Raw genomic sequence first — 27,260 nt, forward strand, 5'->3', positions numbered from 1 at the left:
TCAAGCACCGCTCCGCTGGGCCCTTCCTCTCAGGCACCGCTTCGCTGGGCCCCGCCGTCTCTGCACCGCTCCGCTGGGCCCTTCAACTCAAGCACCGCTCCGCTGGGCCCTTCCTCTCAGGCACCGCTCGGCTGGGCCCCGCCGTCTCTGCACCGCTCTGCTGGGCCCTTCAACTCAAGCACCGCTCTGCTGGGCCCCGCCGTCTCTGCACCGCTCCGCTGGGCCCTTCAACTCAAGCACCGCTCCACTGGGCCCTTCCTCTCAAGCACCGCTCCGCTGGGCCCTTCCTCTCAGGCACCGCTCCGCTGGGCCCCGCCGTCTCTGCACCGCTCCGCTGGGCCCTTCAACTCAAGCACCGCTGACACATTGGCAGAAGGGGCAGGCCCGGATCCGTGTCCGACAGGGCTGCACAATACACTCTGGGCACCAAGACTCCTCCAGTACCGCTGGAGTCTGTCATCCACTTGTGAGACTGTGGCTTTGCACTCCCCAGGATGGCACAGTGGGCAGGCCACCCACTGTAGGGACTTGAGAGACTGTGGCTTTGCACTCCCCAGGATGGCACAGTGGGCAGGCCACCCACTGTAGGGACTTGAGAGACTGTGGCTTTGCACTCCCCAGGATGGCACAGTGGGCAAGCCACCCATTGTAGGGACTTGAGAGACTGTGGCTTTGCACTCCCCAGGATGGCACAGTGGGCAAGCCACCCACTGTAGGGACTTGAGAGACTGTGGCTTTGCACTCCCCAGGATTGAACAGTGGCCATGGAGGCCCCTCTTGGATCTGGCGTCGTGGACTCATGTGGCTGAGGTGGCCCCACTTCCCTTCCCCCTGAGGTGCCTGTAGTTTTCCTATCTGATGCCCCTGCAGTGTTCTCTCCAATGGATTCGGGTCTCATGTGTGGGCTTTGCCCATGTGTTGAGGACCATTAGTCCACGTACAATGACAGAAAGCCAATTTTGACAGGACAATGTACATATGTGTATATAGTTATGGGATGTTCGACTTACTTATTTACTTAGCCTTACAATATATTTGAATTCCAATAACATATTATTTTGTCTTTGCATTCTTCTGGGGGTTTTGGGGGGTGTCACTCTGAGTTGTTGCTCTGCCTTGGTGTGTAGGTAGTTGGGGGGGGTGGGTGTGTCGCGTATGTGTGTGCCCGTATTCATTTCTCCTCCCCTGTGTCGTAGGTGCAGTACTCACCGTTGTCTTCTGCGCCGGCGTTCGTACGCCTGGTAGAGGAGCAGGTAGACAATTGCTGGTAGGATGTGTAGTTCTGGTTCCATGCTGTCCAGATTCCTTGTGGAGTGTGCAGGGTGAGCGTTTTCCCGTTCGTAGTCTGTTTCCGCCGTGTTTTTATCGGCGGGGCTCCCGCCCCGGAAAAGGTGGCGGATTGGTGAGTTGTGATAGGATGGGCGGTACATTGTCTGCCGCCTGTCTGTTGGCGGTGACCGCCGCGCTGTTTGTTTGTCCCGCTGTGGCGGTCGGAGTGTTAAAGTGGAGGTCTGTGTTGGCGGTTCCCGCCAGGGTCAGAATTCCATTTTTTGCACCGCCTGCCTGTTGGCGGGTTGGCCGCCGCTTTAACACCGACCGCCAGGGTTGGAATGAGGGCCACAATCTGCAATGGCAGTGGTCATGTCTTAGGTGAAGGGTCCCTTAGGGTGGCACAACACATGCTGCAGCCCTTAGGGACCTTCCCTGGTCACAGGGCCCTTGGTACCACTGGTACCTTTTACAAGTACTTACCTGTGTGCCAGGGGTGTGCCAATTGTGGAAACAATGGTACATTTTTAGTGAAAGAACACTGGTGCTGGTGCCTGGTTACCAGGATCCCAGCACACTCTCAAGTCAAGTCAGCATCAATATCAGGTAAAACGTTGGGGGGGGGGGGGGTAACTGCAAAAAGGAGCCATTTTCCTACAAGTATAATGTCCAAGCAGTATAAATATTTTGGAAAGGGCATTAACCTTTTTTATCATTAGGTCAGTAGGCTGAGTAACTTTAAGAATTTTTTTCAAACTTACAATGCTTGGCCTTTTCTAAACAAATGCACTACTCCATTCAGTGTTCAGTGGATATAGAGATTATGGCCCTCATTCTGACCTTGGCGGTCTTTTCGCGAGACCGCCGAGTTACCGCCGCGGTGAAGACCGCCGACCGCGGCGGTATGCCGCTGTGCGCATTCCGACCGCTGGGAGCGTTCCGCCGGGAAACCGCCAGCAGCCACACTGGCGGTCGGCGGAAAAGTGGAGACTGGTCAACCTCCACCGCCACGCCAGCAGAACACCGCCCACAGAATTACGACCCACATATCTGTGTGGCGGTCTTCTGTTGGCGGTGTTCTGTTGGCGGTCACCTCCCCATGGCTCCCGTCGCCTCCCGGAGGACCAACGCACAAGGTAAGTTGACCGTCCGTGAGGGGAGGGGGAGGGGGGGTGTTGTGTGATGTGGGCGTGCATGGGGGTGTGCGTGTGAGTGTGTAGAGGGGGTGTGTGAGTGCGTGTATGCGAGCGGGGGGTGCTGCAGTGTCTATGGGTAATGTGTGCTGTTCGGCAGGTGCGCATGTCTGCATGTATGTGTGCGGGTATGTGTCCCCGTTGTGTATGTGTGTGTAGGGGGTGTGTATATGTGCATGTTGGGGGTGTGTGCATGTCGGGGTGCATGTATGTGCATGTCGGGGTGGGGGTGGGGAGGGGGTTCGTACCACCTCTGGGGGGTGGCAGGGGGGTGGAGGGTGTGGGGGGAGGACTCGGGTGGGTAGTGGGGGGTGGGGGAGACCCCTATCAGTGCCAGGGAAGGAATTCCCTGGCCCGATAGTGCTTACCGCCATGGTTCGCATGGCGGTTCCCGACCGCCAGAAACCGCGGCGGTAGGCAGGGTCATGATACCGTTGGCGGTCTTGGGACGACCGCCGGGCCGGAGTGCGCAAACTCCAGCCCGGCGGTCATGACCGCCGTGGCGGTCGGAGTGGGGAAGTGGCGGTCGATCGCGGCGGTGACCGCCGCGGTCAGAATGCCATTTTTCTGACCGCCGGTCTGTTCGCGGTCCGACCGCCGCCTCTCCGCCGACCGCCAAGGTCAGAATGAGGGCCAATATCACACTTACATTAAAATAACCAAATTAATTTCTGATTGCTCAGAACTGTCTCTGAGAGTAAATCCTATTATTCAGAAGTTCCTTATGAGTGTTCAAGGTCTCCATGGACCAATAGTTCAGTAGACCAGAAGGACTTCAATCATCATTACACTCTTCAGCAGCTCTGCACATAATCACCTGTTGATGTTGGAGAAGCCTTAGCGGTGGTGTAAGCCCTTTGCATTCTTGTGCGGCTTGAAACATTAGTACTGGCAGGTTAGGATCACAGAGTGCAGCTTCTGTGATGCTGCTTTAGTGTCTGGGATAATCACATCTGTTAAGGGAGACATGATATCCTCTCTGCAGTTGCTGGGTGTCTTGGCTGGAAGCCTGAAACACTGTCAGTGGTTCTGGAGGGACACACTAGCTCACAGGGGTGGGAGTTCTGCCTATCATCACAGAGGTGGCCTTTGGAAGTATCATGAACTGGTCATGCAGGTTCGTAGCAGTGACAGGCATCCAGCCTGGCATACCACGACAAGGGCATGCACTCTGCTCTCCTGCCTGCAAGGTGTTTGCCTGGGGAGCCTTACCACTCAACAGTGGAGGGTCACCAACTCATAACAAAGTCATGCATCAACCTCATGGACTCAGCCCAAGTTAGCAGAACTGAGCATCTCAGAGCAGTGCAGGCACACTGCATCTGAGGCTCTGACAGTATAAGATAAGTACTAAGTGCTCCACCCAGTTTACCCACTCTCCATGGGGCTCATCGGGGTAGATTTCTCAGTAGTCATATGAGTGCAGACCTTACCCCTCAGAGAAGGAGAGTCAAGAATTCTGTCTTTGGTCCTCAACTTCCGTTTTATAGCTGTGCTGACCTTCTTCAAGTGAATGGTGTACCCTGGATTTGTTACAGGGATCAGTTTATATCAAATCCTCACACAGTTGACCCAGCACAATTGTCCCTTCCAGCGATGGAGAAAACCAATGAATTTAAAGTGCATTTCTCACTCTCTGGTGTTCATCTGTAGGGTACCCAGTTTTAGGTAAATCTTCCATCCTGGGTTTGTGCTCCTCAAGTCAGAACATTCTCTTCATCAGCACAAGGCACAAAATGAGGAGTCGATCTGGAAGAGTTTAGTTATTCAAACAGGCTGGGAGGAGGAGTGAGACTACAATCCTGAGCCGTAAAAGGCATTAATCATATCCAAATTTCAGCAAGTAATACTGGTGGTTACCAGTGGACTTGGAACAGATCTGATCATTGATGACTAATGGTCTACTATGATGACAGATGTTGTTTGCCTCTTGAAGGTGAAACCGAAAAAGATTTGCGCACAATGAGTCCACTTCCTGACTGGCCAAAACAAGGAGACGTGGATTGAGACATGATGCTCCATGCGGGTATCTGCCAGTCTGCCCCGCTCTCAGTCAGTTAGAGGAATGGAGGCTCAGAGAACTCCTGCTCCAGGGACATATTAATAACATTTGCCCCAAAGAAGAGCATAAAAAAGGATCAAAGGGAAAAGAGTGGGCGAAAGGGTCAAGAAAGCGAAAACAACCTCTAGAAGAAGCCCGAAAATAAAGAATGAAATTCCCCTATATGGAAACAAATAATACTAAGCACCATGGAGAAAATAAAGTCATAAGTGAGCAGAAAGTGGGAGGCACAGGGAAGTTTGCTTTACCATCTAATGTGAAGAGACCAGGAAAGTACAAAATAGGGACAGGGAGAGTAGGTAATGGTGGGGAAGGTGAGCATAGATGGGTAGGTTATAAAAGGGAGGATGGAGGTTGGAAGAAGGGGATAAGTGAGGAAAAAGATATACATTTATCAACAGTGGAGGAATGATTGGCAGGGTACCACTTATGGGTATACCTAGAGCTCACGCAGAGAACGAGGGAGCTAAAAGAAGGAGGAAGTTAAACACCTTAGACTGCTCACAGTTATTGTTCTCCCTGGCTAAATGTTAAGGGGTGGGGCAACCCCTGCACCGCTGGCAGAGCTTACAAAGTTTTTGGCACTTCACACTCCGCTTGGAGCATTAAGTCTGACCAAAAACTCCGCTAGCCCCGCTAGTAGAGCGTAGCTCACTGCATGCGCACTGCAGTCAGTTATGGGCTACACAGAGCAAGTGCAGGTTATCTGCACTTGCGTTGTGTGGCCCATACCTGGGCTGCAGTGCCCACTCATTCACCCGACATCAGCGGAGCTGCTCTCTGGCAGGTCTGGATTCCAGCCAGGCATCCCTCCAATGGTGACTGCCAGCACCAGTCCGGGTGCAGGGGGGTAGAAGAAGGCAGAGAGCCAGGCCCCTGAAAACTAGGACACCCTGGGAGAACACAGGTAAGTCTTCATTTTTTTTCTTTATTATGTGCACTGTTGCACAAGAGTCCTGAAATGGCAGCTTTTGCAGGCCTGGCCAGGGCCATAGGTAGCAAAAGCTGCTGTTTCAGGCCTCTTGTGCACAGGCCTGCCCAGGCATCTTGTGCACCGGCCTGCCCTGTGTGCACTCACTGCACATGGTGCAGGCCGGTGCATTAGAGGCCCGAAAACAGCAGCTTCTGCTGCCGCCTGCCCCAACTCTAATGTGACCGTTCTTGGAAGTGCTAAGCGGGGTTGACCCTGCTTGGCGCTTTTGAGATCGAGCACATCCAGGCCAGGGCAGGCGGCACTCCGCCACTCGCAGAACTTTGCAGAATTCCATGGAGTTGTTTACCAACTCAGTGGAATTACACGAAGTAGAGCTCCGCCCACCCCTACTTAACATCCGAGTCTGAAAACATTGGCATCAAGGGATACAAGGCAAGAAGGTTACAAAAGTTTGATTTTATTCAGAAATTGTGAAAGTCGCAGAAAAGGAGGTGCTAAGAGAAGGAATTACATTGGTACCCGAAAATGAAATAGTAGATGAGGGTCACTCGAACAATCCCTTTCTGAAGCACCATGCAGGTTTAGGGAACAAGCAAGTAAGATTGGTTCAAAAAGGGAATAGGCATGGAAGGCACATAGAGAACAATAAAGGAAAACTAAAAGTCACAGTCCACAGTACTGGTTCGAAGAAAAAAGGAAAGCAAAGGGAGTTGGGAATCAATATGCTATCTTAGCCTCACCTGCCTATAATGAGTCTGGGTGGCTGAGCGAGCCAACCTAGGAAAGAAGGTGGTCCCACAACCTGTGGATTTTTTTCTTTGAGTGGGTCGGGTTTAACAAAAATGCTATCTCAAGCTCAGAATTAAATGTGATAATATGCTTACATGAAACTACAGAATTATATGTGATGATATGCTTACAAGAAACATGGCTGTGTGACAAACCTCATGTCATTGATGAGTTTTTGCAGGTGAATAATAGAGAGAAAAATGGGGACTTGGGGCAGCCTTCTGGGGGACTGATAACTCTGATCTCAACAAAAATTGGCAAAAAAATAGCACATCTAAAGGCAAAAAGTAATTGGTCTGTGATCTGCCATGTGGGGGTGCATACTTAGGATAAATGATATGATGGCCTGATCATAATTAATGTATATGTTCATGCAGGGAGAGCAGGGGATTTTCCGTAAGGGTTAAGAATTTTCAAGGAGGCTCTTTAATGGCTTTGCACAAATTATTGTAAGGGTATTATCTTACTGCTAGAAGACTTCAGTCATAAATGGATCTGAGAAACAGCGACCCCTTGGTCAAAGATATCATACAGGCATAGAATGTCAGATCTGCAAGACTCCCATCATGTAAAGCTACAGCGTGTCAGGCTGCACTGGAAAAATATCTGGGGCAAATAGGAATGCTCAGCAAAAATGGCCACACTAACCTAGATAGACCCACAAGACAGACTTTTAGAAATGGTAAGCAATCATGCCCAATCGATTATATCCTTGTACACACATTTATTTTTACAAAATCATAAGCTTTAGGGTAATGCAGCTGGATGGAAGTGACCGTTATAACCTGCATCTGGAAATAACATCAGAGGGGGCCAGCTCTAAAAAAAATGTAGTCCCCTTACAGGTAGAATACCCAAAACGATTAATAACCAGGATCTCAGAAGATCATCTGCAGGGTCTCTCTAACCTACAACAGAGCTATGAGGCTATGCGGTGGGAGGACATATTTGGGAACTTCATAGCATGGTATAGTGATATAATTACCCTGGCAGTAGAATGTCTAAAAATACACTCTGTAATGGACAAGAAGGAAAGGGCAGATCTAGGTATACAAAAAGAGAACCTATGGTTTGATAGGGAATGTAGAAACCCAAAATAGCCAGATAAGGAAATTGGAGAAGAGCATAAAGACAAACTATGATCATGAGATATGCTCCCACCTTCTCAGTGCTAAGCGGAGATATAAAAAACTAATAGTCAGTAGGAAAAGGGCTTACAAGGAGAGTTGCTGGGAAAACATGAAGAAAGCTATAGAAATGAAAATACAAGAAAGATCTGGCAGCTGGTGCAGAAAGTTACAGGAAAGGAAGGTGGGTCATTGGGGTGCGTTGTAGAAGAAGAAGTATAGGTAAAGCACCTAAAGGACATGAATGGTGCTAGATATGAGGAGAATGTAAAAAAAAGGGAGGACTGTGGTGGGGAAAATTCTGATATCTTTCTCCTTCCAGATTATTAAATATATCATTGAGACATTAAAACTAACCAGACAGGGTGCCAGATAATCTGCCAGTTGTCATAATTAAAACTAAGATAGATTGGTGGGCCAAACTCTTCTACTTTGTTTTCCAGAACATATTAGCACCTGACCAGTTCACAGACAGCTGGAAGGGTGCAATACTAAGCCCTATATATAAAAAAGAAGATATTAAGAACCATCAAATCTTTAGATTAGTTCAACCTTCTTGATGTGGGCAAAAGTTTCAATAGTGATCTAGGGGAGGCTCAGAGAATGGGCAGAACAGCATAATATAGGCCCATTAGAATGAAGGGTGGGGGGTCTGGAGGGCCATTCAGCTACAGCTCACTGTTTTAGCTTATGGGCTCTTGCACTGAAGTCTGTAGAACAAAAGGGAACCCTGTTCTGCTGCTTCATTGATTTCCATGCAGCTTTTGCTTCAGTGGATTGTTGTTGCCTATGGGAAACATTAATAACTTTAGGTATCCCTAGATGCATTTTAGTTATTTTTTTAGAACTATATTATCAGAACTGGGCGCACGCTATAACAGGTACTAAAGGAAGACTGTCCCGGAAAATTCCAATCGAAAACCGGTTGTGCCGGGGCTGTGTCTTGTGCCCTCTCCTTTTCTAACTGTTTATCGCAGATTTACCATCAGTACTTACTGCAGCAAGGGGGTTAAGCCCCAAAACTAATGCCATACATTTAGCAAGCTTATTATATGCAGATGAACCTGTCATTATGGATGGGACTGAAATAGGCCTATAAAGGAAACTGGATGTTATTTATGGAATATTGTGATGAGAAAAAAATAGTGGAAAGAATGGATAAAACGAAAGTGATGGGCTTGGAAAAAGATTAGTCAAACACAAATGGCACCTAGGTACTAGTAAATTAGAGGTAGTAGTCAAATATAAATATCTAGGAGTATGGGTTGAGAAGAAGCTATTGTGGAAAGAGCACAGAAGAGCATTGAAAACAAGAACAATGGCTTCAGGAAGTGGTCTCAAAAAATGTAACAAAGCTTTCGATGGTATGTCTTTAGGACCTGTGCTAAATGCATCTGCAACTATGTTTCACCTGCAATTCCACTATGTAGTGGAATTGTTCAATTTAAGTGGAATTAGGATTGGGAGTATGAAGAGGGAAATATTAAACGAGCCTGCTGTCATTACCCAAGACAACAATGATACAGACTATACCGATTTAAACGGGTTTACCCTCTTGGAGCTACTTGACAGCGGCTGAGGTGTTGATATTCTGGCTTCACTTAACAACAGGTGATGGACAAAAGGTATTGACATACTGTTAACATGAGACCACATACAGTGAACTGAAATGTGCCAAGGGGATCTGAGAAAAACTGGGAGGCATATGGAGGATACTAGGGTTAGACATAGACAAGATTTGGAAATTAGGACCACAAAGAGGAAGCTTCACATCTTACAATAAATGCAACCAAAGGACATGACATGGGGAATTTAAGAGGTAAGACATCCACCTAATCTTATCTGACTCATGCAAAATGAAGAATGGTTCCCGTACATGGAGGCATTACCCAACCCCAAGCTCAGATATGAGGTACTAAGCTTGAAGAACTGGCCTGCACCTATGCTATATAAGCGGTAAGGTGAAGATGGCAATGATAGATGTACAGGGAAACTGCACATGTGATTTAATAGTTAAAAGTGACTGCCTGCATATCCTTTCGGACTGTTAAAAGGTGCTTTCCATAGGAAACCATGTATTAAAGTCACTTTTTTTAATGTAATCATTCGGGATCGCACGCAAGCAGCTGCTTTTTTAACTGTTATGAGATTCCTGGATGTGACTTGTGCCTTGGGAAGGTTTATGGCAGCTGTTATAGAATTTGTATCCAGCCTCTCAGTTTTTGGGTGTCTATTAAGGTATACAAGGGTAATGTTTTTAGGCATTCATTGTATTGGTGGCACATTCTTATCTACCGTTAAATGAAGTAACCCTTATTTCAGTCATAAGGTATTGTATAAAGTATTTTTTAGGGATTGTGATTTTAAGTATATATGGTGCATGTGGCATTTCATTTATTCAAGGTAAAACGAATCAGGGTATTTATTTTCAATATTATGATTATTGTTTTTACTGTTGTTTAAAGACCAAGGTCTAAATAAACATTATTTTTGATTGCAAGAGGTGTGCAGCCTGGTCTCGCCTTTTTGCCATTTGTGTAGATGTTTCTCAGGCCAAGTCCCAGGACGACCTGCTGAACTGGTTTAGCCGCTCCCAGTGAACAACAGGAAGCCGTTCCTTCTTTCAGGGTGTGAGAGTAGCACAGAGGGACATGCAAAGATGGAGACCACAGGCACTGACGACCACTAAATTTACGACTACACTTTTACCGCAGTGATTCATACATACAGAAGTCATCTAAACATGGGCTATTCATGCACTCTTCACTTACAAACAGTGGCAATGAAGGGGGCAGTTATGACATAAGACACAGATGTACCAAGGTGAGCCAGTAGGTAGTCTCTGCGCTGCGTTCAGGCTGCGTTCGGCTGCGTTCAGGTAGAAAGGTCTGTACCCTACCCCTATAATCAGCTGCCACTGCCCATTTGTAGCAATATAGTTCGAAATGCGGGCAGCAGCCACCCAATTTTAAACCAGTATATTTTTGGGTGGTTCATTATACCCTAACATGTTCTAGTGATCTGTTGCTGAGAAACACGACACAATCATGAAGAGCATTTTTAGGGAGCTTCATGACGTGTCTTCTGTACAGGCAAACATTCTGCCGCCCCCAGAAGATAGAGATAAAATGAGGCGCAGGTTGTGACATCGATACAGCGCAAGGGACTTTCGACTCTGTGATGGGCACCTTTTTAATTTAAGAATAATTACTTCTGAAAAAAAGTGATATGTTTCATCAATGTATTTTTCTGACTGCAACATTTGGAAATTCATGCCACCATATTTCAGGAAGGGTCTCTCTTGGGACCTTTGGTGTGGTTGGGGTCCCTTCTGAGGAACTCGGATTACTTGCTTCATCTGCGGTTAATGGATGATCATTTTCGTCGGAGTTAGGTGAGTGTGCTTATAATGGGCGGGGGTGGCACTTCCGCTTAATTAACTGCTCAAAATACTGTTGTATTATATTTCGTAGAGACAGGAGAATCTCAGAAGCATCATGGGTCTTCAGAATCTTTGAAGTAGTGGCTCGCTGCCTGCAGCAGGTGCGCAACAGTGGCATGAGCTTCCCGGTTTTCCTGCAGCGCTTGTGATAAAATTGGTAAATTGGTTAGACATGCAAGAGACCGCCTAAACAGCCTTGAGTCAAACTTAGTGGGTGCCCAATTGTCATCTTACTAGCATCATTTCACGAGTAGGGATGAGTGACAACAGATGCCCTATACAAGTTTTATACAAAGGAAGAAGTGAAAAGCACTTAAACAGTACACAATGAATAGCAGAAGGAAATGAAAAGTCGCTAAAGAAATCCAGCACTATTTTAAATAAAATAGACTATGGGCCTGATTCTAACTTTGGAGGACGGTGTTAAACCGTCCCAAAAGTGGCGGATATACCACCTACCGTATTACGAGTCCATTATATCCTATGGAACTCGTAATACGGTAGGTGGTATATCCGCCACTTTTGGGACGGTTTAACACCGTCCTCCAAAGTTAGAATCAGGCCCTATATTTTTATGTATTTTGAGACACCACGACAAAAAAGATCCACCAGAGGGTTCTGGACTCATAGAATTTACAAGGTAGAGTAAAACAAAGCATTTCATTCAACCATGACCAGGCATTGACAAATTCGACAAATTTGATACATAAACCTTTTCACCAAAACATTGGGCTAGTTGTATTGCAGTCACCTAGAGTCATTTTAGGTGATCAACTCCAGAGTTGGGGGGGCAGCAAGGTCCTTAGAATCAGTTACTTTTACAGGTGAAGCAGTCTACAGTCTGTTCTAGGCACTGTATCCCCTTTTCAATGAATTCCTATGGAAAAGGTCTTGATGCTAGGGATGAAGGATGCTGATGATGCTCAAGGATGCTGTAGACGTGATGCGATTGACATAGGTCTTCCTGAGGCTACTCCTCAGTCTGCAAAGGAGGTGAAAGGGTCCTGGTCACAGGGTCAGTGTCTCTCAAAGTCCTCTTGGTGCTGGTAGGAGTCCAGTTGCCACTGGGCTACCCGTCGTTCAGTATTGGTGTCACAGCCAAATCCTTCCCCGGGCAATAAGTCACCTATTAGGTGACCAAGCTGCACTGCCAGGCAAACTTGGGTGCAACTTTGAGCATCAGGTCCTGGTTTCTGGTGGCGGCTGGCAGCAGTCTGAAGATGTTGGGCTACCAACTTGTCCCAGCAGGCTTCTCAGCTGTTGTAACCATGTGCTGTGAACAGGCGGTCAGCCAACTGACTCTTGCAGTCTCTTTGCTTGGGTTGGGCTCTGGATATCACTTCTGCATGAGCAGGGCACAGCAGGCACTGCCCCTCTCCTTTGCTAGCCACCAGGATCAGCAGGTGGAATCCATGCCGGTTCAACCTCTCTTTCCCGGTTCCATGGTGCAGCTGGGCAGTCCTTCTTCAAGTTCAGATGTGATCTGAGTTTTGGGTGCCAGGGGTGCCCTATTTATGTTCAAAAAGTGCCCTCAGGGTGGACACGGTCAGCAGTCAATGGAATACTAGGTCTCCTCCCTCCTGATGACCACTTCCTGGGAAGTGTGGCATCTAGCTATCCCATAACGCACCATTCTGCCCACTCTCAACATGGCAGAACCCTTCTCTTGGTGTCCAGAGCTCTCTAGCCCAACTCAGAGGTGTGGTTACTGAGATGGCTACATGCCCCTGAAAAACCAGCTTGACAACAGGTTTATCCCTTGCCTTCCCAGGTGCCAGCTAGTCTGCCTAAACAATGTGGCCACCCCTCTCCTAAGTGTTCCCTATTTGCTCTTTGAAAACATCTTCAGCTTTTGAAACTTGCCCTTTGGGCCAAAACCCATGTGGCTTTCTGCAGGAGGGAGGTAGCACCTCTCTCCAGTTCAGGCCTCTCTTGTCACCTTTTCTTCGAGTTGTTAGCACAACAGAAAGCCATTTTGGGTTCAAGCTCCCTGTGTAGCCATTAAGGGCACAGGAGATTGAAGGTAAAAAAGTGGCAACTTTGTAAGAGTTGCACCCTGTAACTTGCTAGTTTAATTTTGACTGAGAATCAAGTTGAGCTTAATGTAATGAGTTGTTTAATACCTTGGATTCCCAACTTTGGTTGCACTGTTCAGGTGTTAGCACAGCTGAGGAGCAGCATGTAATCTTGCACTTACCAATGGGGTGATCAAGTCTTTCCACAATAAAAATGATGCTGGTGTTTTTACTGCCAGAACACACAAAATACATATTCTGCCCATTAAATATGATGCACCCTGCTTTAGGGTTCGGTACGTCTGCCAAAGGTGTGACTTACACATGTTTCAGGAGGAGATTTGACTTTGCCATGGCTTTCTATAGCAATGTGGGACTAGCGGTCTAAAGCTGCTCTTCCGGTCTGCAGTAGCAAACTGGAAGACTCGTTTTTACCTTTGTCGCGCCTAGGGGGGCACAGCCAGTGCTGCATCCATTGGGTGACTCCCCAATTCACAGGCTCCAGCTATCCTGTGAACCATCGGTAGGGACTTACAGGTAAGTTAGCACATGCCAATTGAGTAACGCAAATGTAATGTACATGTTTTGGGGTCAAGGCACTGACAGTGAGGTTTGGTTAGCGGGCCTCAGTGCACTCTCAGAGTTAAAAAACAGCAGCATCAGTCACAAAAACTTGATAGGGAATATACAAAAAGTGGCATTTCCTTACAAATGTGTTCATAAAAGAACTGTGGCCCTCATTCTGACCCTGGCGGTCGGCGGAGAGACGGCGGTCGGACCGCGAACAGACCGGCGGTATTAAAAATGGCATTCTGACCGCGGCGGTCCCCGCCGCGACCGACCGCCACTTCTCCACTCCGACCGCCACGGCGGTCATGACCGCGGGGCTGGAGTTTGCGCACTCCGGCCCGGCGGTCGTCCCAAGACCGCCAAGGGTATTATGACCCTGCCTACCGCCGCGGTTTCTTGCGGGCGGGAACCGCCGTGCGAACCATGGCGGTAAGCACTATCGGGGCCAGGGAATTCCTTCCCTGGCACTGATAGGGGTCTCCCCCACCCCCCACTACCCACCCGAGTCCTCCCCCCACACCCTCCACCCCCCTGCCACCCCCCAGAGGTGGTACGAACCCCCTCCCCACCCCCACCCCGACATGCACATACATGCACCCCGACATGCACACACCCCCAACATGCACATATACACACCCCCTACACACACATACACGGGGACACATACCCGCACACATACATGCAGACATGCGCACCTGCCGAACAGCACACATTACCCATAGACACAGCAGCACCCCCCGCCCGCATACACGCACTCACACACCCCCTCTACACACTCACACGCACACCCCCATGCACGCCCACATCACACAACACCCCCCCACCCCCTCCCCTCACGGACGGTCAACTTACCTTGTGCGTTGGTCCTCCGGGAGGCGACGGGAGCCATGGGGAGGTGACCGCCAACAGAAGACCGCCAACAGAAGACCGCCACACAGAAATGTGGGTCGTAATTCTGTGGGCGGTGTTCTGCTGGCGTGGCGGTGGAGGTTGACCAGTCTCCACTTTCCCGCCAACCGCCAGTGTGGCTGCTGGCGGTTTTCCGGCGGAACGCTCCCAGCGGTCAGAATGCGCACAGCGGCATACCGCCGCGGTCGGCGGTCTTCACCGCGGCGGTAACTCGGCGGTCTTGCGAAAAGACCGCCAAGGTCAGAATGAGGGCCTGTGTATTTTAAAACACATGAAAACTGCATTTACAGTGCAGCAAGTGAGTTCAGTTTCCTTTAACACATACACGAATGTCCAGGCAAGAATGAGGCACTGCCTATGAATTATCTATGTTACTTAAACAAAATGTGGCTACCATAGATTGTTAAAAAAAAACTGTAAAACATTTATGGGGGAGTTTTTGGATTACTTAAAATGCATAGACAATGGAAACGTTATTATATAGCCATACAGTTTTTTTTGCACAAAGTGCTTAAGTTGACACATTTCAATAAATAAAAATGCCAGTTTGTGTAATAAGAAAATAACCAGGAATTAAAGAATTCCCAGTATACAAGGACACTAAGGCCCTCATTATGACATTGGCAGTAAAAGCCACTTACCGTCGTGCAGAAGACCGCCACCACACCTGCTGCGGAATTCCGCCACAGCTATTATGACCCACAGTTCGGAATCCGCCAAAAATCAGACACCCACACAAGTCCGCCACACCAAAGGTCAGTGATAAACTGGCGATAACAAAACCTCCACCGTCATGCCAACAGAAATACGCCCACACTATCACGACCCACAAATCCACGCGGCGGTCTTTCAACTGCGGTATTCCATTGGCGGTACACACCACTGCGCTCAAAATACACACACATCTCCAAAACACAGCCACATTGGACAATTCGAAATACACACACCTGATACACATACACACACGACTCCCACACACTCAATACAATATAAAACACACACCCACATCACCCACAGACCCTTACGACCACAAATCCCGAACGAAAGCCAGAGAGAGACACCACCATCAACAACACTAGCATCCACAGGCACACAACACCATCACCCACATAACTTCCACGCACCTCACACAACACCCCACTACATATCAGCACACTTATCACCCCACACACCACCCCACACATCACCTACACCACCCAATGGCACGGTAAAGACACCCCAGGTTCTCGGAGGAGGAGCTCAGGGTCATGGTGGAGGAAATCATTCGGGTAGAGCCACAGCTATTCGGATCACAGGTGCAGCACACCTCCATTGCAAGGAAGATGGAGCTGTGGCGAAGAATAGTGGACAGGGTCAACGCAGTGGGACAACACCCAAGAAATCGGGAGGACATCAAGAAGAGGTGGAACGACCTACGGGGGAAGGTGCGTTCCGTGGTCTCCAGACACCACCTGGTGGTTCAGAGGACTGGCGGCAGACCCCCACCTCCTCCCCCACAACTAACCACATGGGAGGAGCAGGTTCTGGCGATTCTGCATCCTGAGGGCCTCGGAGGAGTGGGTGGAGGAATGGACTCTGGTAAGTCAAAGCTTTACTATTACATCCCCCACCCTACCTGCATGCCAGCACATGCCCCCACCCTCACACTCACCCCCATCACTCCTACTCCTCACAAATGTCCCACTATCACAAACCACCCATCCCAACATCAAGCCCTGCATGCAACACCAAAGCATGGACACCCATCACTAAAGCATGCCCACTGCACATGCCCATACACCCCCTAAACCATCATCACACAAGGTCCCACACAGGAATGCTAGCACTGGGGTACACGGTCACCCACCCATTGCAAACCTTGACACACACAGATGCAATAATCATGCTTTTATACCCCTGCAGGATTCCTACACAACGTCACCGGACAGGAGGGTCCACACATGTCCACACCACCAACAGAAGAGGCCCACAGTGATGACTGCACCTCTGTCCAACTGGATCTAGATGACCAGCCCGGCCCATCAGGGACCTCGGGACAGTCGGTTCCCATCACCCAGTCACAGGCCACTACAGAGCTTCCACCCTCTGGAAACACCAGCACAGCACCCACCCAGCGGGCCCATACCTCCGTCCCCAGGACACGTCAATCAGCAGTGTGTCCACCACTACAGGGAACTCAGGCTAACCCACCACCCCAACAACAACAGGGACCTGGGGCAGTGGTAGTGGGCACACGGTCCAGGGGACGGAGGCCCAGGAACACAGGGGAACTGGAAGGGCTGCTGTGCGACAGGGGGCAGACAGGCCCAGGGAACCCACTCTCCACAAGGCCCTCTCCTCCATCATGGGAGCCTACCACCACTCTCAGGAGACGATGGCAACGGTACTGGCCAAGTTTCAGGAGACCCAGCGCCTGCAGGAGGAACGGTATATGGGCTTCAGGGAGGAACTCAGAACCATCAATTCCACCCTGGGCACCATCGTAGGAGTGCTGAAGGAAGTACTCAACACCAGGAGGGACACTGTGGCACTACAAGGGGACCCTGACACTAGCCTGGACAATGAACTGCCCACCACCTCTGCCGGCGCTAGTGGACAGGAGGCACCACCACAGGACCACGACACCAGCACCCCACCCCCTGCAGATGGAGAACCACCTCGCAAACGGTCACTGAGATCCAGGACAAAGACAGAGAATGATGCCAAGACCCCCGCCAAGAAATGAGACCACCCTGATAGTCATCCTACAGTCCCACTTTGTCACCCTGTCCATCCTCAAACTGCCCTAGCTCCACTTCCTGTGCCCATTTGGGCAATGCACCTGTGAGACTAATAGACTGGACTCTGCCATGGACATTCCTCCGCCATCACCCCTCACCATTTTACAACCCCCTCCAATATTGAGCACTTAAATAAACACCCTTAAAGCACAAAAAAATCTGGAGTCTGTCTGTGATTTCGGAATACTGTATTAGCAATAACTGTGGCAAAAAGCTTTTTCATTGGTAATGGCAACATACCTATGTCACACAGCTCTAGTCCATGAGGAATCAAAGCAGATGTCACACAGTGGGACCCACATCTGTGAAATCGTAAGGGAAAGGGACAACTCAGTGACCATACACTGGGTGAAAACAACAGTAGAGAGGTAGTAGTGTTTAAGTACATGTAGTAGACAGGTTTGTATTATTACCTGTGTCTCACTGGAAATATTGCTGGATTACTGAGTCCCTGTTGTCCATGTCTTCTTCCTCTGCTTCCTCGTCTTCACTGTCCACAGGCTCCACAGCTGCAACAACACCGCCATCTGGACCATCCTCCTGCAGAAAAGGCACCTGTCGTCGCAAAGCCAAGTTGTGAAGCATACAGCAGGCCACGATGATCTGGCACACCTTCTTTGGTGAGTAGAATAGGGATCCACCTGTCATATGGAGGCACCTGAACCTGGCCTTCAGGAGAACGAAGGTCCGCTCGATCACCCTCCTGGTTCGCCCATGGGCCTCATTGTAGCGTTCCTCTGCCCTTGTCCTGGGATTCCTCACTGGGGTCAGTAGCCATGACAGGTTGGGGGAACCAGAGTCACCTGCAAATGGCGAGGGACAACTGTTAGACACACACTAACCTGGAGGGATATCCCCAGACCCAGACAACCATTCCCACTGACTAGCTTCCAGGTGCTCACCTAATAGCCACACACGGTGCCTCTGGAGTTGACCCATCACATAAGAGATGCTGCTATTCTGCAGGATGTAAGCGTCATGCACTGAGCCAGGGAACATGGCATTCACATGGGAGATGTACTGGTCTGCCAAACATACCATCTGTACATTCATCAAATGATAACTCTTCCGGTTCCTGTACACCTGTTCACTCCTGTGGGGGGGTACCAAAGCCACATGGGTCCCATCAATGGCACCTATGATGTTGGGGATATGTCCCAGGGCATAGAAATCACCTTTCACTGTAGGCAAATCCTCCACCTGAGGAAAAACGATGTAGCTCCGCATGTGTTTGAGCAGGGCAGAAAACACTCTGGACAACACATTGGAAAACATGGGCTGGGACATCCCTGATGCTATGGCCACTGTTGTCTGAAATGACCCACTTGCAAGGAAATGGAGCACTGACAGCACCTGCACTTGAGGGGGGATTCCTGTGGGATGGCAGATAGCTGACATCATGTCTGGCTTCAACTGGGTAGACAGTTCCTGGATTGTGGCACGGTCAAGCCTGTATGTGATTATCACATGTCTTTCCTCCATTGTCGACAGGTCCACCAACGGTCGGTACACCGGAGGATGCCACCATCTCCTCACATGTCCCAGCGGACGGTGCCTATGAAGGACACCAGCGAGCACAGAGTCAAACAACTCAGAGGTACGTACCCACAGCTTACACAGAACACCATTCATACTCCAAAAGTGGCCTGTATGTGTGTTGAGTCTAGGCCTAGGTATGTGTGACGCAGTTGAAAATGAAGCCATGTGGGCCCCTGAAATGGCGGCTGCCTGACCTCTAAAGTGGGACAATGGGATGTGAGGTAACTGCGCTGGCGTTGTACACCGTCGCAGTAGGCGGCCGTAGACCGCGGTGCAATGCTGCATTGGTTAACATTGGACCCTATGGGTCCCAGGAGCCAATGACGATGTACGCCGGCGGTGACGGTACGCACCGTCGCGGACGTGACTTCTATTTTCTATCTGTTCAATCACTCGATACCTGATCTTCGACAGGAGAGGACCTACACTGCAAGTGCTGCTGTGACCTCGGTCTGGAAGAGACCATGGCTCGAGTTTCTGGGGAAAGGGCCCCTGCCTTCACATCGGAGGAGTTGGAGAAACTCGTGGACGGGGTCCTCCCCCAGTACACGCTACTCTACAGTCCTCCAGACAAACAGGTAAGTACACTGGGAGCATGATGTATGGGCTATACCTGTGTGGAGAGGGGTGGATGTAAGAAGGAAGGGGGGAGAGTGCGGCATGCATGAAACGACGGTGAGTGCATGTGCCACATGGCAAGGGTAGGCCAATCACTTTGACAGTGCAGTTGGTAATAACTTTCTATTCCCCCTGTACAAATCATGTAGGTCAGCACCCACCAGAAAAAACATATTTGGTGTGCCATCGCCAAGGACCTCCAGACCCTGGGGGTCTACCACAGACGGAGCATCCTTCCGGAAAAGATGGGAGGACATTCACCGCTGGAGCAAGAAGACGGCGGAGGCTCAGCTGGGGATGGCCTCCCAACGTGGGAGGGGTGCCCGTCGCACCATGACCCCCCTGATGTTTAGGATCCTGGCAGTGGCGTACCCAGAGTTGGATGGGCGCTTGAGGGCATCACAGCAGCCACAAGGGGGTGAGTACACTCGCATTCTGCTGACTTTGCACGCAGTGGAGGGGTCTGGGTGGGGGAGGTGGGCTGTGGGTTTCCTTAGGCCAGGGCGAGTTCCGTAGGCAAGGTCCCTCCGTAAGGCAGGCCATGCGGCACCCCACCCCACCTCTGTAGAGTGACATCAACACCTAGTCATGCCCCTGTGTCATCTATGTGTGCAGCTGTCATCCATAACCTTGTAGGCCATTTCCCAGGAATTGAACAGTGGAGCCCAAGAGTGCGGCGTAGTGCAGGGGGCTTCTGTGTCTGTCGTGTCCATCAGTGGTAGCGGTAATGCATGCACTCAACATGTCTTTCTTCTGTCATCAACCCCCTTTTTGTGATCTCCCTGTTCTTGTGTGCATTAGCATCCTCAGGCGGAGGAGCTGTGGCACCGGAGCACCAGGGGGCTGCATCCCACATGGCCATGGAGGGCCACACTACGGAATCGGACTTCACCAGTGGGACGGAGGGCGAGGGGAGATCCACGGCGGAGACAGGAGCTGAGACCAGTGACACAGACTCGTCCTCTGATGGGAGCTCCCTTGTGGTGGCGGCAACATCTGTGCCACCCCCATCTACAGGTACAGCCGCCACCCCCTTTCCAGCACTGCCCTCGCAGCAGCCCCTCAGCCTTCGCCCGTGCCCGCTCACCCGGGAGGGTGGGCATCACCTTCGCCCCAGGCACCTCAGGCCCTGCCCCAGTCACCCCTGCTGCCCTCAGTGAGGAGGCCATTGACCTCCTCAGGTCCCTCACTGTTGGGCAGTCTACCATTTTGAATGCCATCCAGGGTGTAGAAAGGCAGTTGCAACAAACCAATGCATTCCTGGAGGGCATTCATTCTGGTCAGGTGGCCCTTCAGCGAGCTTTTCAGACTCTGGCCTCAGCACTGATGGCAGCCATTGTCCCTGTGTCTAGCCTCCCCCCTCCAACTTCCTCCACCCAGACTCATTCCCCTGTACCCCAGCCTATCCCAAGCACACCTTCAGACCAGCATGCACACACGTCAACACAGAAGGGAAGCTCAGGCAAACATAAGCACCACACATCCCACAGGCACTCACGCAAGCATCACACACATGCAGACACAACAACATCCACTTCCTCCACTGTGTCCCCCTCCTCATCATCTCCCTCCTCCCTCCCTATCTCGTCTACACTCACACCTGCATACACTACCTCTACAGCCACTACGTCCCTTTCCAGCACACTCACCACCACACCCGCTCACGTGTAGTCACCACCCCCACTACCATTCACACGTCCCCTGTGTCCTCTCCCAGTGTGTCTGTGACGACCCCTCCGAAGATACACAAACGCAGGCACACACCCACCCAACAGCCATCCACCTCACGACAGCCTCCAACGCCTGCACCTTCACCCAAAGTCAGCAAACGAACACTTCCTACAACCACAACCTCTTCCTCCACTCCCAAACCCCCTCCAGCTACCCGTCCCAGTGTGTCAAAAAAACTTTTCCTGTCCAACCCTGACCTCTTTCCCACACCTCCCCCACCCCGTCCGTCTTATAGGTCCCGAACTAGCACCTCAGCCACAACATCTCCGGGGCCAGTGGTGCCTGTAGTCACCGGAATCTGGAGTGCACTGGCCACCAGGGCAGCCAGTGTGGCACGGAGCCACAGCACAGACAGTCCCCCACCTGTGAAGCATCAGAAGTTGGCCAGTGCCTGGCGGGAGAGGGGGGAAGACTCCAGCCACCCGGTGGGAGTGTGGAGTCAGCTGTGACACCTTCCAAGGTGGGGAAGGGCCACAAGAAACCCAGCAAGTCTGGGAAGAGCAGCACAGAGGAGAAGACCGCCATCATCCCCGCTGCCCAGGAGGCCACCGCCAGCACAAGCCCCGCTGCCCAGGAGGCCACCTCCAGCACCAGCCCAGCTGCCCAGGAGGCCACCGCCAGCACAAGCCCAGCTGCTCAGGAGGCCACCGCCAGCACAAGCCCAGCTGCCCATGAGGCCACCGCCAGCACAAGCCCCGCTGGGCCATGAAGGACTACCAGCACAAGCCCCGCTGGGCCATGAAGGACTGCCAGCAAAAGCCACGCTGGGCCATGAGTCCCTGCAATGAAGACCGCCGTCTCAAGCACCGCTGAACAGGGCACCACCGCCTCAAGCACCGCTGACCAGGGCACGGCCGCCTCAAGCACCGCTGAACAGGGCACAGCCGTCTCAAGCACCGCTGACCAGGGCACCACCGCCTCAAGCACCGCTTACCAGGGCACTGCCGCCTCAAGCACCGCTGAACAGGGCACAGCCGCCTCAAGCACCGCTAAACAGGGCACCGCCGCCTCAAGCACCGCTGACCATGGCACCGCCGTCTCAAGCACCGCTGAACAGGGCACCGCCGCCTCAAGCACCGCTGGCCCATGAGCACCAAGGGCACTGACGCTACTGAGTCCGTCACGGGCAGAATGAAGCACTCTGGGCACCATGCCCCCTCCAGAACCAGTGGAGAGATCCATCCACTACCTCTGTCCTTAGCAGGATGAAGCACTCTGGGCACCATGCCCCCTCCAGAACCAGTGGAGACTGTTATCCACTTGAGAGACTGTGGCTTTGCACTCCCCAGGATGGAACAGTGGGCAACCCACCCACTGTAGAGACTTGAGACACTGTGGCTCTGCACTCCCCAGGATGGAACAGTGGGCAAGCCACCCACTTTAGAGACTTGAGAGACTGTGGCTTTGCACTCCCCAGGATGGAACAGTGGGCAACCGACCCACTGTAGAGACTTGAGAGACTGTGGCTTTGCACTCCCCAGGATTGAACAGTGGGCATGTGGCCCCCTCATGGATTTGGCGTTGTGCACTCAACCGGCTGAGGTGCCCCCCCTTTCCCTCCCCCTGAAGTGCCTGTTTAGTTGCTCTCTGATGCCCCTGCAGTGTTCTCTCCGTCATGGTCGGGGATCTTGTGTGGGCCTCGCCCATACCGTGTGGGCCCAGTGTTCCACAGACTTAATTGGATCACTACCTGGACTACTATGCTTGGTATATATTTTGTAAATGGTGTATATATATATATATTTTTGCCTACTTGATTTTAATATATTACAATGGTTACACTCATTTTCTATTGTCTTTGCATTCTTCCGGGGGGGGGTAGGGGGTGTAACTGTGATGTATTAATATGCATTAGTGTGTGTGTTGTAGTGGGTGAGGGTGGGGGTGTTGCATGTGTGTGTCCCTGTTTTTTCCCTCCCCTGTGTCGTAGGTGCAGTACTCACCGTGGTCTTCGCCGCCGGCCTCCGTGCTCCTGATAGAGGAGCAGGAAGACTATCGCAGTAGGATTTGGAGTTCCGGGTCCCTGGTGTCCTCGTTCCTCGTGGGGTGTGTAGAGGAGAGCGTTTTCCCTTCGGAATTCCTTTTCCACTGTGTGTTTATCCGCGGTGAATCCGCCCCGGAAAACGTATCGGATTGTAATAGTGTGGGCGGTACATTGCCTCCTGCCTGTCTGTTGCCAGTGACCGCCTCGCTGTTTGTTTGTACCGCCATGGCGGTCGGAGTGTTAAAGTGGCTGCCTTTGTTGGCGGTTTCCGCCACGGTCGTAAATGCACACTTTTTACCGCTGGCCTGTTGGCGGTCTTACCACCGCTTTAACACCGTCCGCCAGGGTTGTAATGACCACCTAAATATTTATAACGTGAAATTATTGGATCACTGACAAAATAGCAGAGCATACAATATCGAAACACAAAAATATCGGAAAAGAAATATTGATAAAATAAATATCAACTTTCCGTACCTAACTATTATAACCACAAATATTGAGAGCACAATTATCATTGTTGAAATGGTACTTAGATTGAAAACACAAATACACGCACTCACACACCCCCTCTACACACTCACACGCACACCCCCATGCACGCCCACATCACACAACACCCCTCCCCCCCTCCCCCTCCCCTCACGGACGGTCAACTTACCTTGTGCGTTGGTCCTCCGGGAGGCGACGGGAGCCATGGGGAAGTGACCGCCAACAGAACACCGCCAACAGAAGACCGCCACACAGATATGTGGGTCGTAATTCTGTGGGCGGTGTTCTGCTGGCGTGGCGGTGGAGGTTGACCAGTCTCCACTTTTCTGCCGACCGCCAGTGTGGCTGCTGGCGGTTTCCCGGCGGAACGCTCCCAGCGGTCGGAATGCGCACAGCGGCATACCGCCGCGGTCGGCGGTCTTCACCGCGGCGGTAACTCGGCGGTCTCGTGAAAAGACCGCCAAGGTCAGAATGAGGGCCCGAATATCTAAAAACTATTGATTCACACAATGTCGGCTACAATAAAATCACCAATGTAATTAAAGTATCATTAATGAATCTAAAAAACACTTTTTTATATAAAATAATTATTTAAAATAAACTGAAAACATTTTATATGCATGTTTAAATTAAATATAAAAATATTACTTCACAAAATTATTCACCATTCACCCCAACAAATTAAATAACTAAAATCATAACAATACAACCCAACAAATTACAGGAATTATCTACAAACACTTACACAACTACATAAATATGAAGAAATATACATATAAATACATTTATATTAAAAATTATCAAATTATATATCATACATTATAAATACATCCTAAATTAGTGTTTAGCATAGAAGCACACAACTGTTAAAAAAATCAAACAAAAACTAATCTAATCAATAATATCAAAATATAAACAAATTTAACCAAACAAATCAGACAAACAAATTAACAATATAAAGGACAAACAACTAAATACTTTGAGAATGACAAATGCTGCAAGACGAGGAAACTCTGGCAGACTCTCTGACCAGAACATTAAAGAAAAACTACATACATCTCCAAAAATGCCTTACCAAGTAAATAAAACATATTTAATCTGAAACGTGTTTGTTAATAAACTTAAAATTGTAAATTAGTAAATAATAAAACACTCTCTGACTTCTATCTCTTTACAAAGACTTCCTAAAAGAAAGCACTTCAACTTGGAGAAGTGATAAACTTCCAGAAAAAACAACTTTCAGAACCAGCAGAAACATATAGGTAAGTAAATATACAGAAAGTAGTGAAAAACTATATACTCAACCAAATAATGATGGCATAAAAACCTAATGACCTGAACTGCTACAAACTACCATCAAATTAACATATAAAATGAAGCCAATAGTTGTTTTTATCCAACAGGAAAGAAAGCACCTGCTCCACATTCGTATGCACCCAACAGAAAAACTGCAAAGCGGCGTGAAACATTCAAACAGAACATATATGAAACTATACAAAATAGAAGTAGTTGCATAATTGTAGATGTGAATAAAAAATTTACAAACTTTAAAACAATGTATGCTATTACACCTCTTTCAGATACAATGATAGAGACAGCAAAATACATAACCTCGCAGATAGGAAAGCAATTACTATATCACCTGGACTACACCTACAGCCAAGAAAGTGCATCAATAAAAACTATGAAGTGAAAATGTACCAAATATTATTTTAATGCATGCGATGGAGGACAACTACAAAACATGATGTTGTAGTTGATAAAAAAGGTCAGAACCACCCCCTAAATGTGACAGAAATAGAAAGAAGTTATTGTAGGATGTAAGAATGGTAAGCACTAGCTCATAGGATACCACAACTGAAATCCTTAAAGATATAGCGCCTCATTACGAGTGTGGCAGTCCAGGGACCTCCAGACTCACAGTGACAGTTGGACTGCCACACTCCAGGTGGTCTGACCACCACATTATGACCCTAGCGGTTGGACAGCCAGGGGGCCGCTTCTCAGCAGGGAACAAGTTTCCTGATGGGCTGACGGCGGTCAGACTTGTGGTCAGCCACGGCAGCACTGAACTCAGCACCCTCGTGCTGATGACAAATCTTGTTTCTGCCAGCCTTTCCATGGTGGGATCAGTGCAGGCCCCCCCGCCCAGCACCTTCAGATTGAGCACTGTCTGTTTTGCAGACAATGCACATTCTGAGGGTGCTGTAGTGCTAGGGTATTGGCCTTGGCTACCTTAAGGGAGCCACGGTCAATATTGTAGCACTGTCCCCGCCGGTCTGACCGACCAGCGGGAATATTGTAATGCAATGTTCCCACCAGTCAGCCCAGCAGGAACAGTGTAATATGATCGGGAGGTTGCAGCCAGTGTGTGGGCTGCCTCCTCCCTCGAGTTTAACGGTCAGAGTTTTCCAATTGCCAAGGTCGTAATGATGGCCATACTGCCTAAAGGATCTGTACACATCATGGGCCAACTTCCACCCATGGCCACTTTAAAATGTTTAATTGCACAAACTAAAAAAGGCACCAGTGATACTCCCCCTGCCCCTAGAAGGTACCAAGACAATAGAAGTACCTGTACATTTACAATTACATAGAAGTAGGAACCTTTCCTTTTAAATAATAAACTAAATAATGAGAAACAAATCCTAATATTCTCCACAGCAAATAACCTACTAAAACTAAGCCATTATCAAACTGGGATTATGCATGGGACCTTCAAAATGTGTCCCGACCATTCACTCATATATACACCATACTTTGTGAATATCAAAAAATAAATATCCCTTTTATATATGTCTTACTACCAAATAAATAAAGCAGCACTTACTACAACCTCTTAAACCACATTAATCGTAAAACAAATAACTACTACCCTCTAAAAAAATCATAGCCTTTGATCGAGCCATAATTCAAACCATTTAAAAATGTATCCACGCACAGCCATACAAGGATGTTAAAACCATTTCACTCAAAGCATATGGAGAAATGTCCAAGAATCTACACTAACTGTAGAATATTCTCTAAACAATACATTTGCCTTTAAAGTAAGCAAAATGGTAGCACTACCCAAAGTCCCTAGCATAGAGGAAGCTAACCACTACAATGTATTAATAGCAAGCCCTTTCTACTAACAAAATGAAGACAAACTAAGTCCCCTAATGGATTATTTTGAAGACACGTGGGTTGGCAGACTGTGTTGTTCCTAATAGAAAGCCCTTTCTACCAACAAAATGAAGACAACCGAAGCACCCTAATGGATTATTTTGAAGACACTCATTTGGCACGCTGCATTGTTCCGGACACAGATGCCAACCCAAATTCCAAATACAATGGTGGAATGTCTATGACAGCACCTTGACACAGGAAGCCAAAACAAACATTGCAGTGGAAGGATGGCACAATGCCTTCAAATCCACGCTATAAAGAGCCCAACCTACACTCTATAATTTATAGAAGCAGTACAAAATGAGCAACCGGTTAGCCTTTTGGCCATAAATTTAGCAAACAAACCAAAAATATGTATGACATGCTACGATTTAAAGTCAAACTCTTCACAAGTAACACATGAGTAGATTACTTGGAAATAATAGCAAAAGAATATTATGAGATAAATAGTAACCTACTGATGTCCCAAAAAACTCTAAACCAACATGACAAATCTTTTTTATAAATAATAACTATAATATTTTATTACATCAGTCTAAAAATTAAATAAAAGTCCAATGTCAATAAAGACTGAAATAGTAAAATGTTATTAACATTATTTAAAGAAAAATATGTAACCATCAGCAACTAAAAAAAAC

Source organism: Pleurodeles waltl, chromosome 8 (assembly GCF_031143425.1).
Source record: "Pleurodeles waltl isolate 20211129_DDA chromosome 8, aPleWal1.hap1.20221129, whole genome shotgun sequence".
NCBI lineage: Eukaryota > Metazoa > Chordata > Amphibia > Caudata > Salamandridae > Pleurodeles > Pleurodeles waltl.